Below are 16,945 nucleotides of genomic sequence, written 5' to 3'. Positions count from 1 at the left end.
TAAGGAAATGGCGTTGGGCCTGTGGTACTAATAACCTAAATGTAAGCTAACGTTTCTATTAAAGATTGACAAGAAACCTCGGCTGTTTTCGAATGGTTCATTCCCGTGAGAGGGCAAAACTTACATAAATCTTCTTGTTTGTCCATTCAATTAATTACATTTGTTATTTCACTAACGAGTGCGTGAAAACCAATTTGAAAAATGTACTTCGGACACAATCATTAAAAACCCAATTTCGTAAACGTTATTTCTGGCGGATTGTAGCCTTCTAGCTCAGTGAAATGAATTCTCACTGGCCCTCATGAACATTAATCCTTCCTCAGACCTTTTAAGTGAGAGTTATTCAACTCTTCCATTACTTGAATTGCTTATCCCAACATCTTTAGCAACCGGGCTTCTGGAATGCGGAATTAAATAAGCCATTATTGCACACCGTCCGAACAATTAATTTCATGAGCCTCAGTTTAAAGGTAATGGTTTCGCCCGAGAGCGAAGAAGATGTTTAGGAGGAGATTTTAAGAACTCTCTCTCTCTCGACTTTCCAGAAGAAAATCCCAGAAAGGATTTCGTTTTATGACTGGCATCGTCGAAGGCAACATTTTTTTCTGCTCTCCAGATTTCACTGGGAAACCGAAAACTTTTTCTATCTAAATTACAGATGTGCCTTTCTGTATTTATTTTTACTGGGCACAAAGCTTGTCTTTTATTACTTTGATACTCTTGGCTCCGAAAGGTAATAATTATAATGATATTCGTTGAAATACTTAATGGTGTCTCTCTCTTACTTTTTGTCATAAACATACTCTCTGGAGGTAAATACATATTCTCCCTTATTTTAAGTGGCATTAAAGCTATTTTTTATAGATTATAATGAGATTGAAATGTATCTCTTCTTTTTTCCATTTGATAATTTTTTTCAGAAATATCATTTTATAAGGCTGCATAGGAAAGCCCCCTTATCCTGGAATAACTAGCGAATAGTTGATCCTAGGAGAGTACTTCTAATTGGAAAAGTATTTAAATAACGCGTAGATTTAAGATGCGTCATTCATATTGTAAGGGGTTGTAGAGTTATTAAAGTAAAATAAAAACTTTTTATTTGATCACCCAGTTCTAAAAACCCTGGTCCCCAACTTCGAGGCGCAAATGCGGGCCAATGCCCGTTAAAAAGTCTCGCCACAGAGAGCAACAGGTCTACCATGATACTATTATTCAATCATTACACATCACTCATAATTAGAAAAACTATGGTAGATGACGGCACTACCCATAGCAAGGATTACACAGAAACAAACTTCATCTCAGATTCACTACACGTATACACACAATCAATCCAACATGTACCAATTCGTTAGAAGTTCCGCAGAGGAATATCAACGAGGTGCATGTCTGGCTTAGTAGTCCTAAAAACCAAATTAGAAAGTTGTTGCCCTGCCTCTCTTCAGCCCTTGAAAAATCCATGTTTTCCAGTGGAATATTCACCGAGGTAATTGAATTTGAAAATCACTGAAAAAGAGGGAAGGGGGCGGGGGACAGAATATGAAGCTTAGAATGAGCTTGCTCGTCAGTTTATGCAGATCTTTTCTTCATTTTCAGCGACTGTCGAATTGAAATGCCTAATCAAATATCACATTTGAAAACATTAAAAACTTTTTTTGTGGGCCTCGAGAGATTCAGAACAACTTTCTAATTGGGTTTATTCGGACAGCGTGCCCATATTTTTCAATTTCAATAATGTCACGTTATTTCGTTACTTGTTCCAATTGGAAGTATGCTTTTAGCATCAACAGTTTGTGAATTATTCCAGGACGAAGGGACTTTCCTCTGCTCCCGCATAATATATGTTACAGTGTGTGTGTATATATATATTACTTTCTCTCTCTCTCTTTTTCTTTTACTTTTCTTTTTTCAAATCGAGCGCAACTCCAGTCTCTCACCGTGGCGGATTTCTTCCAGTATACGTTGCACTAGAAATAAGTACTGTGTACCAAATAGTTTCAGTGCGCATGTTTTGTGCGAGAATGTTTTTAGTATATAAATTAATTATTAAATATTTTTACTCATTTTTTCGCTTTTCAACATTGCAATCTCCGGGGCATATATAAACTGATATAATTTCATATCAATTTTCTCTCGGGAGAACATTTACAATTCATGGTAGTCTCACTACCTACACCCAACCGTATTGCTAGTGATGAAAAGTATGTCCTTGAACTGTAAGTGAAAGAATGAATTATGATATTAATGTGTGAATGTATATAACTATTATAAATGTTTATTCTGAATTTCTAGAAGTGACGTTTATCGTGTACGTTATTTATTTATCTAGTTAGGGATTATCGGGAATCACATTGCAACCACAAATATTGCGCAACTGTTAAAAGACTGCAAGAGAAAACAAAAGAATTTCATAGTAAAAGTCAGGAAGATCCCGACAAGAGAAGACATTGTTCTTATTTTTTGCTTCGGTGTTCATTAAGTAACACGAAAGGAAGAAAGGGCAGATAAAAGAAAGTTCCTTTGGCACAAGAGCAACTAAATTCACTTGGGTAACATCTCTTAATAAGATATATGGCGCAATTCCTTTCGCCCCCATGTTGGATTTGTTTCTCGCTTTCCTCTGTTTTTCTTCGCCTTTCCTTGAAAAATCATTACGTCTTCCATCAAGCTGCCTTAGGTACCTTTATTTACAAGTTAGAGACCCGTTAGTTACAAGTTTGGCATCGTGAACTAGTAAATGCGATGTGGCTAACTTATTTGACTCGAATCATAACTTTCCTTACGAAAATCGGTTATATACGACATAATTATGCTACGTCATACTTAACACCCCCCTTCCTCCCTGTGGGATGATATAATGAAGATCTATAACGTTGCTTACACATTTTCTCATATTGGCATTCGCTTGGAGTTAATAGTTAATATTTACCAGTATATATGTGCAGTAAAACTCGGTTATAACGACACATTGGCTATAACGTCAAAAATAAGGTGTTCAGAATCATTCCCACGGAGAATAATGATTATGAGTCTTGATTATAATGTCGAAGAAAATACCACGAACTGTGATGTAACGGTACATTTTTTAACGTTCTTGCTTCCTACTTTACGGCGTTTTCTAAAGGAATGCCCGTAGAGAGTGCCCGAAAGACATCAAGGGAATGTTTGTCTTTTGCTGAATGTTGTTGAAAAAAAAAAATTAAATGTTCGATATTCTTTGACTTACTTCTCATTGACGTTACACGTATAAAGGACATTAAAGAATTCCATCATTTCACGTACCGTTTTTCCCAAAGTTTTTCAACGATGTTTACTTTTAACTTCTTTCACGAGAATTGAAGATGGAAGTAATTTGTATAATTTATAAAAATCGTGTTATAACAAATGTGACGAAACAACAGAAGCATGTTCTTCAAAACTCGATGTTCACACTTGTTCATCTCGAAAATTTCCCATGTAAATTTTTCCGCCGTGAAGCATATTTTAAATCACTACTACGTCATACATAAACCTCGTAAACATTCATGTGGGGAATTTCTAACGTGTTGGTGCACGTCGGAAAGTGTTGTGTGTGCATTCAAGGCTCGAACAAAATGCAGAGTTTCTAAAGTTGGCAATGTCCTACAGCATTTAGCCTGAGCGATTAGATTGTTGCGCACAACATCCGTGCTAAATAAAGCGTCCAATTATGCGCGCATAAGTCAAGCGTCCAATTATAATCGTCAATCTAAGATTAGGAATTTTAAATTTGTATCGTCAATATAAAATTGAAATCTTGAATTAGTATGTTTTAAATCACTGCCAACTTCTTGTAGCAGGCAGTTATTTGGCGATTTATTTTTAATAATTGGTAATATTTTTGGCGAGATTTATCAACATCTCATATATGTATTTACGATCCCCGATTTCTCGTATTTTTCCTCGATCACACATGGTCCACCCTATAACGTCATGCTCATTTCATTGCATCTGATTACATTTTTCGTCCGAAAATGTCTAAGAAAAGGCAACCTAGGTTAACAGGACAACTCGGTTACAACGCAAATATTCTCGAAATTTTCGATTTCGTTATGACAAAATTTGACTGCATGTGTTTCAAAACACAATTATTTTATTATAAGCACGGTATAGATCTTGCGCACATCAAACGAGGATCTGGGTTCGAACCCTATCGAATGCCAGTGTGGTGGTCGGCTGAAACAGTTTTTCTGAGTTTCCGAACTTCGAGGCGAGAATACGGACCGATATGCCCGTTGAAAAGTCTAGCCAGGAAGCAACAGGCCTACAACGGTACAAATTTCAGTCATTATACTTCACTCATAGTTTGATATATAGATGGCAGAACTATAACAAACATTACACAGAAACAAACTCCACGTTAGGTTCACAACACGTATAGTCAGAGCTTCCAGCATCGTAAAGGCGTTTCCGACCACCTACTTATATCTGGTCATTGAGACCAAGCGGCGGGTTAAGAGGAAGAGGTATAAAGCTGTACGTGCTTTAAATCATGAACAGAGTCAATGTTCGGTGAATTTCTCTTCAATTATTGTTGCTAGCTCTCTCTGTTTGTGATAAGTCACACTGAAGTGGGATGGGGAAACGAAGCACAGATCTCCGCACTGAATATCGTGATTGACCGTACTAAACGAGATATTGTCATCACATGAAGATACGTCTGTACATTAGTTCAGAGTAAGTAATCTAAACTGTATTATCAGTCGATTCTAAGAATGATCTTGCGTAGAGTCACATAAATAATCAGATAGGCGAAACAGAAAGCAATGCCGGCAAAATAAATAAATAAAATAAATTCAATCATTAGTTCTGTAGTATTTTGTATTATGTAGCAAAGAAGAGGTTCTTTTGACAGGAAAACCGATGGTCCCTTGGACAGGATATCGCGTATCGTTTATCACAGACGATGCCCTAAAGCATACTGTCATCAAGTGAAGCTCTAGGATGACGCATCTCGAAGAAACAAATGGTGCTACCTTATACTCATCGAAACATACCCAGTAATTCCTTTCTTCCTGTTCTTGTTTTTACCTCCTCCTATTTTATTTTCCTGGCTAATCTTCTGCATCGGCTTCAGACATGTTTTCCGCAAAGAAAAATGTATAAGAGGATTTGCGTTTTTCACTGGTGGGTACTTTGAATGTCCAGTTCATACGCAGAACAGAAGCATATGTAAGATTGGTATTTACCACAGGATCAACATGATTTGTAAACCGAAAAAACGTGTGATACGTAGAGAAACATTTTTTAAGCAAGCATCATACTATTTATTATGATCGGTCTAACCATTCGTGTTTTTTTTTCAATCAAGAAGTGCATGATTTTTAAAGATAGAATAGGAAACAAAGAGAAAGTAAATCAAATATTTTACATCGTTTACGGCAGTCTATTCGGGAAAACGGCCTGAGATATGACTAAGTAGATGTCCTATAATCCTACATTAGTTCCCAATGGGTTTTCTGAATTTTTACTTCGTCCAGACGGCTTTTTCCTCACCCCAATACTTCAAGAGAATAGACTTTTTCTAAATATTATGCCGTGGTGAACTCGGAAAGAAAAGTAATCTGGTGGTTTCCATCGGAAATCGAGCCCAGATCCTCTTGTACATTGTGCAAGTGTGCTACACAACTGATGAGTGCGCACTTGCCGGGATTGTAAGCAGACCTTGGTCCGATTCCCGACGAAAACCACGTGGCTTTTCTTTCCGAGTTCATCTCATCACACGCGATCTGATATCTGCCTAATATTTAAAAATGGAACACTGAAATATATGCTATTAAAAAAGAGTGTCAATGAAAGGTAGAAATTTCGTGCAAAGTCTCAGTCTCAAAACGTTATATACAAATACAACGCCACAACAGGCAAATTGCCCAACGAGGTGGCTGACTTAAGAACATCATGGATCCACGAGCCATTTTTTGGAAGCCCTACCTACTACTGCTACACCACACATGCACCCCGCCGACCACCACTATGGGGTTCGAACCCGGATCCTCGCATCGCGAGTCCGTCACTATAACTACTCGACCACCCCAGCGGAAAATTACTGCGCCGTTTAATGTAACCATTGTTTTCATAACTACGCCCACACAACGCTATAAAATGGATGCCCACGTGCGTATAATAAAAGTAAAAAGTATAAAAAAGTATATATAAACAATATATTTTCAATCCTTTTTAATTTTAATACAAATGAAATAAATATCAGTTTAGTTTACCAATCACAGTGCGTAAATGAAGGCAGTTTCCAAGAAAATGAACTTAAAAGAATAAAAAAAAAATATATACGTATATACTATACGCACATTGCACTAAAAAATGAAAATACACTGCCACAAGGTTTTTTCTCGAGAATCTGAGATCTTATGATTTATATGTATGGTCACCACTGATTTCTCTATATAATCTCAAATATACGGTAGTGAAAACTGATTATATTTTTAGAAATTTGTATTTATATTTTTTTTAATTTAATCTTGTTTTCATCGGTACTTTACGGCTTCAAACGGATTAATATGATTTGTTATCATAAAATTTTATTAGTGAGTAATTATTTAAAATAGCTCTTATACGATTCCCATAAAAGCAATTTATTTAATACGATATTGTTCTTAATGAATATGGAAGGAAAAATCGTCGTTATTGAAATCGTAAATATCGTCATAATCTTAAAAGAGCGGAAAAATATTTTTATTTTTTTATTCACATTTTATAATCTCACATAAAATTTAAAACCGATACATTCTGGCATATTTCGAGGAATGCATTATTCGCCTTTTTCCTTTCAACATTATTTTGCATAAAGAAGTGAAAAAGGGGGGCGGAGGGACGAAGAATAATATGCTGAGAGAAGAAAGTTTTCTCAGAAGATCTTTTCCAGTTGAAAAAAGCGTAGCGCAAGTTCGGTAAGCAGTAAAAAGGATTTATTCCTCGAGGTAAAGCAACACATAATTAGCAAATAGAAATAAGAGAACCCAGAGAGACACACTGCTCTCTTGCTTTCCTTTTCTTTTTTTATCTTTTACCCCTGAGTTAATTAGACTACACCGCCATCTCAACTCCCCATCTCCTTTTTCTTTACGCGTGTCCTTTTTACGAGCCTGTATCATTTTTCCTCAGACCATCATCTATCTATGCAGCGGTAATTTTTGAGTTTTTGCGCGTCACAAAAGCTTGAAAGGTTCATCATCATCATCGTCGTCTCTCTGTTTCCTTCAGAAAGAACAAATTGGGTTTTCTTACTCCATCCTTTCGTCCTACCTGCGGTGGCATTTGTCGTTCTTACAGGAGAAAATGAGTTTATAGTTTCTATCTTCTTCTTCTTTGAGACCGAGTAGGGAAATATGATTTTAGTCACAGGGTATTCGGAATGTGGTTACATACAAAAGCATATGCATCGAGTGAACGAAAGCATGAAGTAGGTGCTTTTATATGAGAAGGGTGCTTTTCAAGTAAGGACCGTTGTGCAATAAAAATTGAACCGCTTAACATTTTAGGAGTATTTCTTTTCTCAGATTTTAAATATCAAGTACTGCCTTTTCGTTATTGTTGAAAAAATTGTTTTGCGTGAGAAAAGTTTTTACAGATCGATGTCACAGAATCTCATTTGTTCTTTTATTCCATTGTTTTCACGGCGAATTTTTTATCATTTATCCCTCAATTTAAAAAGAGTGTTTTTAGGAACAAGAAGATGTGTTGTTCTTGTAGTGGAATGGTGGTGCTAGGACTCTGCTGTCGATCAAATCATTAGACCATTAGAGCTTTGCGTCTGAGTAGAAACAAATACAGAAAATTGTCACAAAGCATCGGAACTGAGGTAGAGGGTGTTTTTTTTATTCACAAGGATAACAAAATGCAGAATTGTTCATTGTTATTTCTTGCGAATGAAAAAAAACCCCAGCAAAATACTGGAAAACTTTTCTTTAAGAAGATGCGTTTTCAAACCAAGCAAAGAATAAAAACAAACAGGAAATTGAATTTCTCTCTCAGTATATTTTGGGCCGAAAACTGGGGCGAAAATTGCTGTAGTTAAGGGAGGCTGCTATCTCCACTCAGCGCTTCACGCTACTAATGCGTGTTATAAGGAATTCAAAAGTGTGTTTCTGGTGTATTGGTTAGCGCACTTGCCCGGTATGCAAGGGCACCCAGGTTCAATTCCGGAGGAGACAAATAACTTTTTTTTCCAAATATTAGTTTCGGCATAACATCCAGAAAATTCAATTTCTCTGAATAAAAACAACAGTTTCGATGGTTATGGAATGTTCATCCTGTTGAGCGTTACACAAGGAATGAAAGTCAACACTTCTCTCAAGTTACGACTAAACTCGTTATCAGTTGTGGGAACTATGAGGAAAAAGTAGGACCTGGGGGAAAGAGCACCCAGAATATGAAGTTTTATGTTTTATGTTTCTGAATACTTCTTCTAAAACAGCGGTAATATATATATAGCGTGTATATATATATACATATATATAGCGTGTATATATATATACATATATATAGCGTGTATATATATATACATATATATAGCGTGTATATATATATACATATATATAGCGTGTATATATATATACATATATATACACACATATATATACTGAATTAAAAACCAAATGTGTTGAAAAATTAAAAATCAAAACATTTCAAAAGCCAGAATAAAGTGCCCACGGCAGCAGTATACGCATAACTAGAAATTATAAAATTAGAATATAAAATGAAAGAGATGAAAAATACAATAAAATAAATGAAACAATGAGGAGGTCGTTCTTAAGGGAGGGGGGGACCCCCCACATTATCCCAAGAAGCAAAAATGTTTCTAATGCTGGTATGCCAAAGGAAGGCATTACCCTCAGTTCCTCCGGCATTTTTTGCGCAAACAAGCTTTGGAAATCGAAAAAGCAAATATGAGAAAATACAAAAATTGAAAAAAAAAAACTAGAAAGACACGAAAAATGCATTAGTAGCACAATATTAAATGGACACCTCCAATAACTCTTTAATGGTAATGTCACAAATTGTGAGCCACATGGCGTCAACTAACGAGTCGAAAAACGTGGGTGAAGTTTATAACCCAAAAAGGAAGACGGGTAACCGTTGCCACTCAAGACATTTAAAAGTCAGAAAATGCCTCAAGAAAATATGTTATGTTATTGCATGTTTTTTAATTCTTGATGGTTGTCCAAAAAATATATATTTTCCATAATTCTAATACTAATATTAGAATTGAAGTTAGATAGAAAATTGGGTTTCAAACTAACCGCACGTTTTTCGACTCGCTAGTTGACGCCATGTCGCTCACAATTTGTGACATTACCATTAAAGAGTCTAATTTCAGGTAGGATTTTACATTTTTAATTTCCTATTATTACCAAGTTTTGAACACACTTTTGTGGAGGTGTCCATTTAATACTGTGCTACTCTAATGCATTTTTCGTGTCTTTCTATTTTTTTTTTTTTTAATTTTTTTTAATTTTTGTATTTTCTCATATTTGCTCCAAAGCTTGTACTCGCAAATACTTAAGGGGGAACTGATGATAATTCTATGCCTTTCTTCGGTTTAACCATCATTAGAAATATGTTTGCTTCTTAGGACAATGTGGGGGGAGGGGGTTTCTCCCTTGAGAACGATCTTCTCATTATTCCATTATTTTATTGTATTTTTTCATTTTCTTCTAATTATAAATAAATAAATATATATACATACATATACAGGGTGCATAGGTAACAGGGTATGTGGTATTTTACTGGTGAACCTCGAGACATACTTCTAGTTAGGAAAATTATCCAAATAACGTGTAGTACTCAGATACCTCATTCATGTTGCACGGCGTTGTATAGTTATTAAAATAATAATAACATTTTATACGGACACCTGCGTACCCAGAAACCCCATTAGAAAGTTATGGCCCCACATCCATCCTAATTCCAACAAAAAACACTTCTACTTTTTTATATGCAATATTCACTGAGGTATTAGAATTTAAAGTCAGGGCAAAGTGCGAAAAAAGTAGCATAAATCTGGGAAAGAAGCGTTGTGTCCGTTAATTTATGGTTTTTTTTTTCTAACTACCTTCCATTTTTGAATTCAAATATCTCAGTGAATATTGCACTTAAAAACGTAGATTTGTTTTGCAAGAATCAGGAGAGATACGGCATCAACTTTCTTACTGGGTTTCAGCCGGATGGTGTTCGTATAAAAAGTTATTATTTTTATTTTAATACATACACAACCCCTTGCAACATAAATGACATATCTCAATATTATGCGTTATTTGGATACTTTTTCTAACTGGAAATATGCATCTTGGATCAACAGTTCACCCTCAATATTTCTGAATCAGTTTGCATACTTTTCAGACCTTGGAAAAAGCCTTTGGATGCTGTGTCATTACCAATAAAATTCACACAAGATGAGTTAAAACATGTCTATTCGGTTAGATACTTCAGAATTTTAATTGATGAGCATCTGTCATGGTCTTATCATATACTTGAAATCAGCAAATCATTAAATTCCTATATACTGTATATACATATTTTCGAAATCAAGGCATTTCCTACCCTTTTATGCAATGCGCATAATAACTTTTTAAACTATGTTATATTTTCACTGTTTTTCTCTAAATTAACTTATTGCTGGGAAGAATGGCCATCTGCCATTCAAATAACTGCAACCCCAGATATTTGCTCAGAAGAAAATATTGAGGGTGATGAGCTTTGTCTCATTTAATGAGCACACGGCTGCTCTTTTTAAAATCCTTCGAATTCTTTCGTTAGATTGCGTGGTAAAATATGGATTAGTTTATAATAATGTATATCTATAATAATGTACACTACATAAACCAACACATATTTCCCCTCTTTTGCTATCCCTGCACATGGATAGTCCAACAAGATTCTCCAACAGAAACTGTATCTGAACTACTACAGCGAGAACAAATTTCAAGAAAAATACAGTTTTCTCCCGGAGTATTGGCACTCGGAATTCTCTGTTACTAAGTGTTCGAAATAAGTTCTTAGCATTAATCAAAATGATTGAATTTAACCACTTTCTTGATGAAAATCCCTTGGAGTGAAGCGTGTGCGCGCGTCCATGCAAAAGCACTTATTGAACCTCGTTGTTATCACTATTAAGAGGTTTTTCTTTTCTTCCCCCCCCCCCATTCGCCAAATAACAATTTTCTGGAAAATCTCATCTTTACACCATCAACTTTTTTTTACCTTTTCTTTCAACAACTGTTCCCGATAACCAAACTGTCGAAGTGACAATACCGTATTTCCAAACAGCATGGGTCTTCCGTCTGTGTTCATTTCAGCACCTCTACTTATTTTATATATTTTTATATCCCCCCCCCCTATCATCAACACGCCTTGCGAATATGACTCGGTCATTCTTTATAAAAAAAAAAAATTAGAAAATAATTCTTCAGGTCTTTTTGATTGTGAAAGTAACTTCCTTTTGTTTCACTACCTACAGTTAAAGAGGGACTACAATAGCAATGTCACAATAACAAATTAATGAATGAAAAGACTAAAACATTGAAGCATTTTGTTAAAAAATTTCAAATTTAAACAAATATTATAAATGAAAAATTAATTTAACCTGATATCAAATAAAATTGCCAAATTAATTTAACCTGATATCAAATAAAATTGCCAAATTAATTATCATTTATGATATTTTATCAATATCAATAATAGTTATTAATAAATGAAACATTAGGAAGATTTAAATAGAAACAATAACTGGGTTTGGTTATGCAGGCAGTTAATACCAAAAGTGTCGATTCCATTTATTGTAATTTTTACTTTCGTCTATTTTTCCCCCTTCTACATTATTGACAATTTGTCATTGAATTAACGTACAAAAAAAAATCATTAGCATGGAATTTTATTTTATCAGCTTTTGGTTGTCATCATCCACTTTTTTAGTTTAATTAATGAATATATTTATACATCTTTGGGCCGATATATTCCGTTCATTTTATCTTTCTTTCAGGTCAAAAGAAATAAGAAGATATAAATGTGCGTCACATATAGAGATGTCGTCGTAGGGTCGAGAACATTTTACTAGCTTTTAGCTACTTCTCTCTTTCCTGTCCTCATCACCAACTTTCTTCATCACATAATGAATTATCTGTTCTAAACTATACATTTAAATGTATTTTTTTTCTCTCTTCGTGTTGCTTTCAAATATTGGAAAATATGTTATTCAATAGTAAACTATAATTTGTGTAGTTTTATCGTAATTGACTGGGGACGAATAAACTATGTTATGTTATGTAAGAAGCCATGAGCAATGTTACTTATGTTTCCGAGAGTTTATTTAATAATTCTCAATTTTAATACAGTCCTTCTTCAATTGTCTACTATCAGTTTGTACGTAATTCCCTTCTTCATCAATACGATTTTAGGGTGAAATCAATCAGTAAGGCGGCTTTCATAAGAAAAAAACTCTTTATTTTTACGAGTCACCATACTGGTCACAAACGAACATAAAAGTCCTCGAAATTCTGGAACTCGAGCTTGCGATTTCATAGTTTTCACTCAGGATTGTTTTTATTTCACCCCACTTCACTCCCTGGAAAAAAAATCCCTCCTGACATAGTTTATTTGACTTTTTTACTCAATGTCTCTGGCATATTCAAATGATAGTATTTTATACCATCTTTTGACCATTCGAAGTTTCTCAACACCCTTCATTTCAGGAAGTATGGGTGTCTATAGGCTGCATCGTAATCTTCAATGACATTTTAACAAAATAATCCAAGCCCAGCCCGAATCGTAATTCCTTGGAAGAATCATTTCTTGAAGCTGTCCACGATCAGCCTCGAATGCTCTTTTTTTTAGTTCGTGGAAGGAAGAATGAATAAGGAGGAACACGTTAGAGGGTAAAGCTGTGGCCCATCCTTCATTAGACGTTTTCAAGAACGGTACTTCGCAGAGGAGTGCAAAGTGGAGGGTTCGATTCCCCAAAGAGCTTCCATTTTAAGCAACGCTAATGCTTCACGAATGACAAATGGTTATTAAGTCCCTCATTAATGAAAGTGGAGAACTGATTAGTCTCTTCCTATTTTTGTGAACACCTTTTTCATCTTTTTGTTCCCTGTACTTTCCCGGTTTATTATAAGAAAGAGGGTGGGCGACCATCTATCGATCACGACGTTCTTTCTCCAACTTCCTCTCACCCAAACTTCCCCAAACCCTCGGAGAAATCTCATTTGCAAATCCATCAGTTCTTACAAATCTCCGGTTTTTTTTCTTTTCTTTTTGCTCTTCATTACTTTACTTTTTTCTTCTTATTATTCAGCAACGTTTACGACAGTTTTCCTCGCAAAGTCTTGATTCGAAAACAATGGATTTTCTGTCTATTCTGAAAGTAAATTTATGACCTACCCTAGAGCTGAATGCGTCTTGAGTATTCCCGTTTCTTGAATAAATTGAGTTTCACTCATTAGAGATTTGCTACAAAACACCCACCATAGTTTTATCGTTACAGATTTCATCTACTGTTCAGATTGGAACTTTTTTTCCAGATTGATTCAAGAAATAAATTTAAAAAAAAATTTCGGAAATAGAATTAAACTATTTTTTATCTAATTTCACACATACACTACATCTACGCATCAACCAATTTCAACATGATTATACAGTGAAACCTGTATGAAACAGAATGTTAAGTGAATCGAATTATTTTCCATTTCAGACACAGGTTTCCGTTTGACAAAGGTGCATAAAAAATATGTGCGGTGATTTATTTCTGTCATTGCCGAAACTGAAATTTTGAGAACATCACCCTAACTACCATAAATCAAGGAGTATGAAACAGAGATATGCATATTATTATTTTGAATTTTTTTCATATTTGCTGTTTAAATTACTATACATTTGAAATTTCATATTTGATGCGTCAGTAGTTAAATTTCAATATGAAATATTCTCCTGAATAGCAATGGAACAGTTACTTTCGCCAAAAAAAATTTACATTTGAAATAAAAAATAGAGAAATATTGTATACCTTTTTCAAAAATAGTGACAATGAGTTCAACAGTCAGTAACTTTGTAGAAAGGAAGATTCTAAATTCATATAACGCCCGAATTTTGCTTTTCTCTTGCCTGTATGACCTCCATTTATGTGTTTCAATCCAAGATGTATTCCTGCGGCTGGTCGCGATCTCTACACTGAATTAAATGCTAAAACACTGTCCCAAAGCAGAATATGCCCGAATCAGCGACGTGCGTCTCATGGCAATCAGTGCTACTGTAGAGAAATCAGGAAGAGTTTTAAAAAAAGTATAGAAAACACACTATTATACGGGAATTTTTACCACAGGACATTTCACATTCTGATTTGGGTAACACAGTATCGCTTAACTGTGAACAATAATTGTCTCCCTCGCCTATCCCGAACTAGTTTAAATGAAAATTATCAACATTTTAACCAAGAAACAGGAGTGTTATCTAACAAAAGCCACCATTCCCATCAGGGATGAAATACCAAACAGACTTTTACTAAGTTTGGGATAGTAAATCCTCTTCCACCCAAGCCTAACCTCTTACTTCTAGAACTAGGTCAGATAGATAATAAGCATTCATCGTTTTTTTCAAGAACTGAAATACTTTCCTAACAAAAGATGGATCAGTGCGACTTAACTTCCACCAACCCAAACAACAAAAACTTTCACTTGGCCAAGAATTATTTTCATTTTATCCGTAGACATAAGATAACTGTTAACTTAATTAGTTATATATAATTGATTATATTAACCATTATGTTAACTTAACCTTTATAATATAATGGTTATATTATATGTCTGGTTTCAGCAGGTTTTTCTATCTAAAAATTCACTGAGCATATGCCTTCCGTTTCCTCGTTAGACAGTTTTCGTCTCAGAGAGGTTTTCCTCAATTCAAAAAGCACTAATTATCCACCAGGCTATTTTTCTATTCCGTTCAAAATAGGTTCCCGTCTCGTACAGTGGCCGTCTTCGACAGATTTCACTGGATAAAATCTAAATGAAGAGTCATCTATTAGGAATAGTGGAAAATAATTAATGTCAACGACAAAAGCCATGAACATTTTTTATGGGAAATAATCGTTTTTAAATGAAATGATGTTAGAGAGTTTGACATTGAGACAAAACTAGAGTACATTACACTCAACTTTACGATTTTAAAAACATTTATACGTTGAATTTGGGTAGAAAATACATGAAATGATATAAGGTAGTTGATGTTGAATTTGCTTTTAAAATATATCTATAAGTCGGAGGAGAAAGTACACCATGTGCCAAAAGGGAAATTTTACAGGAGAGCGTTCAAAGATTGTTTTTTGTATGTCTCTCTATGGAATCTGCTTGTTTTATGAAGTGTGAATATATGTTATTTATTGAAATAACTCTTAATATATTATACCTATTTGTAGTGAGAGGAAAATACTGAAAAAATTAATAATGTTATATCAATATACATATTCTTCCTACAGACATAATATGAGTATAAGAAACATATTTCGAGGTGTTTGACTATTAAGTGATGAAACTTATTTTCTCATCAAACGGTGGCCAAATGTAGCAAAATCTTTTATCATAGTTTTAATAGAAGCCTAATAATTTTGAATGATCTGAGCATTTCACAAAATTTACCCTTTAAAAAAAGAGCAAAAATAATATATTGAGTCTCATTCGTTAGTTTTATTTTTTAAAAAGACGTTGCTGATTGTAGATAACATCTCCGAAAACTCATATCTCAGATTTTTAGACCACCAACGGCAACATATTAACATCGAGTCAATTGCTTCCTCGTTTTTAAAGTGATGTAATTCCCTGTACTTTTACCCCCTGAAGTTCAAAAGTGTAAATTTTAGACATATTTTCTTTTTCTTGAAATCACAGTGATGTCTCTATGTAACAATGTTCTGCGAACCAACAAAATATACACATTACCTTTGAGGAAATATTTTCATCATACCGTTACCCTTGTATAACGCTCTTGAGCTCATAAATCATTTTTAAGGGCCCTTTTTAGGTTCTTCTTATCCTCTTCTTGTTATCTCTCTGAAGAAGTAAATATTATTTAATCTGCATGGGACAGACATTTTACTGCCGTGGTTAACAAATTGTGCTCAGCGAAGGGCGGAGGCTAAAGTGTTCAAGTGGTCTGTTGTCTTCCAGAAAGAAATTGAAAAAGAAAATGAAAAAATAAAACAATTCGATTTTAAAATGGACAGGTCAGAAGCAAGAACAATGTAACATCACTAAGTGAAAATTATTTTGGTTTGTGCTACCTTAGAAGCAAGAGTGCGCTATCTTATTGGCATATATCACTACTCAAAATCAATGTCTCCTAGTTGAGATTTTCACTGTAGAGTTCAGAAAATCGTTCTGGCATAATGAAACGCATTGATACATACCATGCAACCGGACTTTCGCATATTGTCATTTAAGAAACAAAATATTCATGCAGGTGACATACAAATTAGAGAGAACTTTGCTTGGAACTGAAAATATCGTTACATTTAGCATTGTTATTTTAATGAAAAGCAGAGTAACAAAAATCTTAGGTTTAGCGTTGAGTAGAAATAGTATGAAATACTTAATACGGCCTGGCGAATACCATTCGCCATATAATACGGTGTTCCCCGAAGGATCTTATTTCTTCCAAAAAGGAAAATAAAATAAAAAAAATCTTACCCCACAGGAAACACCATTTTACAAGCAGAACTTTAGTGCGCCTGGGTTTTTACATTCTTGCATCAAAGTAAAACATTCATATGCCAGCCATCTGGAAACGGTGACAATCATAAAAAATCTTCCTTTTTCCACACATATATTTTCTACATAAGTTTATACATATAGTATTGTACAACTTTCCACTATTTGTGTCATTATTACTTTTCACCATTTATTTTAACTATATTTAGCTTACAGAC

The sequence above is a fragment of the Pholcus phalangioides genome, unplaced genomic scaffold (assembly GCF_987345545.1).
Source record: "Pholcus phalangioides strain wild (caught in Gottingen) unplaced genomic scaffold, Ppha-v1.0 ptg000004l_1, whole genome shotgun sequence".
NCBI lineage: Eukaryota > Metazoa > Arthropoda > Arachnida > Araneae > Pholcidae > Pholcus > Pholcus phalangioides.
Note: the sequence above shows the minus strand (reverse complement) of the source record.